General features: G+C 46.8%; 1 pseudogene; it reads right to left on the reverse strand.

Moving 5' to 3' along the window:
* LOC111971053 (unconventional myosin-X-like) overlaps positions 1-2,894 on the reverse strand; it is a 26,315-nt pseudogene that overhangs the window by 18,709 nt on the left and 4,712 nt on the right.

Consider the following 2,894-nt stretch of genomic DNA (forward strand, 5'->3'; position numbering starts at 1 on the left):
AGGAGATAGGGTGTAGGGGTTAACACACCACACACACACACACACACACACACACACACACACACACACACACACACACACACACACACACACACACACACACACACACACACACACACACACACACACACACACAACACACTCCCCTCTAATCGCCCCTCTAAACAAACAGACACACACCCCAACCTGCGGGACAGAGTGGACAGTCCTCCTCCCTTCTTATGGAGCCAGCCAGACTTGAGGGACTCCTGTTTGGAGCGGAACCACATGAAGGTCTCATCCTTCAACACACACCACCGCCTGCGCCATGGAATCATCAGACCAGCTGAGAGGGATAGATACACACACACACACACACACACACACACACACACATACGTTCATTATGCCCACTAACCAGTTAAAGGGATGGGAGAAAACATGGGCTGTGTGGACGTGCTGTGTATCGTTGTGTGTGTATGTGTGTGTGTTTTTGGTGTGTTGGTTTGTACTCACCCTTCATGTAGAGGTAGCTATGGAAGTACGGAGGGCCGTTCCCTGAGAAGAGTGACCCTGCCGTTGTGTACCTCCTCATCTGTGTCCAACAGCCCATCATGCTCATCATCACTCTCTATGTACTGCTGACCTCAATCCCATTGAAAATTTGTGGGCAGAACTGAAAAAGCGTGTGCGAGCAAGGAGGCCTACAAACCTGACTCAGTTACACCAGCTCTGTCAGGGGGATTGGGCCAAAATTCACCCAACTTATTGTGGGAAGCTTGTGGAAGGCTACCCAAAATGTTTGACCCAAGTTAAACAATTTAAAGGCAATGCTACTAAATACTAATTGAGTGTATGTAAACTTCTGACCTACTGGGAATGTGATGAAATAAATAAAAGCTGAAATAAATCATTCTCTCTACTATTATTCTGACAATTCACATTCTTAAATTAAAGTGGTGATCCTAACTGAGCTGAGACAGGGATTTTTTACTAAGATTAAATGTCAGGAATTGTGAAAAAAAAGTTTTAATGTATTTGGCTAAGGTGTATGTAAACTTCCGACTTCAACTGTATATATATATATATACACAGGTAACTGCCAAAATAAAGGAAACACTTTAGTAAATAAGGGATACAAAGTGTACTGAAAGCAGGTGCTTCCACACAGGTGTGGAATTAACATCCCATCATGCTTATGGTTATGTATAAAAATGGTTGGCCCAGTTGCCCATTATTTTGGTGACCATGGCTAGAAGAAGAGATCTCAGTGACTTTGACAGAGGGGTGACTGTTGGGGCATGTTTGGCAGGAGCTTCAGTGACAAAGACTGTTCAAATTGCTGATGGTTCACAATATACCATGTCCGTCTCAGTCACCAGATCTCAACCAAATTGGACAATTATGGGAGAATCTGAAGCGGCCCCTGAGACAGAGTTTTCTACCACCATCAACAAAACACCAAATTATGGAATTTCTTGTGGAAGAATGGTGTCGCATTCCTCTAATAGAGTTCCAGACACTTGTCGAATCTATGCCAAGGTGGGTTGAAGCTGTTCTTTCTCGTGGTGCCTCAATGCCCTATTAAGACACTTTGTYTTGGTGTTTCCTTTATTTTGGCAATTACATGTACGTCCAATATGCCTCATAAATATACACAGCAATAATGTGTGAATGTGTGTGTTTGTGTGTGTGTATGTGTGAATATGTGTGTGTGTACTAACTGAGTCAGAGCTGCCCCTGTATGACTCTATGCTGGCGTTGGTACACGTGGACTTCCTCAGAGCTTCTTCCTCTGTCATGGCCGCGCTGCCTCTGTTGCTATTCTGCCCGGATACGGAACCATCGTCTCCCGCGGTGACAGAGCCCTCCTCCTCGTCGTAATCTGATTCGCCGCTGTCGACCGGCATGCTGTAGATCGGCTCCTCCCCTTCTCCGAGGCTCAAGATACTCGGTGTCCTCCCTCCATCACCCTCTTTTATCTCCCCCTCTTTTCCTTTTCCCTCCCCCTCTCCAGGAGGCAGTGGTGGGGGGGGAGGTGGGAGAGGGGTGTCAGAGCCATCTCCAGCTGGTAAGGGGGGAGGCTACAGTCTTACCTTGGCTTTCCCAGTCCACTCCTTCTTGGCACGGTCGTATTGGTCAGCAGGTCTGTACTCCTCTTCTTATCATCCCCGCTCCACTCACCTTCTCTTGCAGAATGATTTGATACCTGAGAGAGAGGAAGACAGGGTGGAGAAAGAGGAAGTGAAGAGTAAAGTTAAACAACAAGTTATTTACATACACTAGCCCAGAGAGAGAAATTACAAAAGAGGCAGGGGGAAGAGGCAGGAAAGACACCCACACACACAGAGACAGAGCGAGAGCGAGCCAGAAGCTCACACACACACAGAGTACAGAGACAGGAGACAGAAAGGACACACACAACAGAGACAGAGAACAGAGACAGAAGACACACCACAACAGAGACAGAGACCAAAAGACACACACACACAAGACAGAGAACAAAGACAGAAGACACACACACAGAGACAGAACAAGAGAAGAAAGACACACACACACAGAGACAGAGACAGAGACAGGAAAGGACCAACACCCAACAACAGACGACAGAGACAAAGACAGAAGACACACACACCACAGAGGACAGAGACAGAAAAAAGACACACACACACAACACACAGAGACAGAGACAGAGACCGAAAGAAAGGACACCACACACAGAGAGACAGAGACAGAAAAGACAGAGACAGAAACAGAAAGACACACACAGGACAGAGACAGAGACAAGAAGAGACACACAAGAGACAGAAAGTCACACAGAGACAGAGACAGAGACACACAGAGACAGAGAGAAGAGAGAGAGACAGGAGAGACCACACAGAGACAGACAGGACAGACAGCAGAACAGGGACAGA

This window comes from Salvelinus sp. IW2-2015, linkage group LG12 (assembly GCF_002910315.2).
Source record: "Salvelinus sp. IW2-2015 linkage group LG12, ASM291031v2, whole genome shotgun sequence".
Classification (NCBI taxonomy): domain Eukaryota; kingdom Metazoa; phylum Chordata; class Actinopteri; order Salmoniformes; family Salmonidae; genus Salvelinus; species Salvelinus sp. IW2-2015.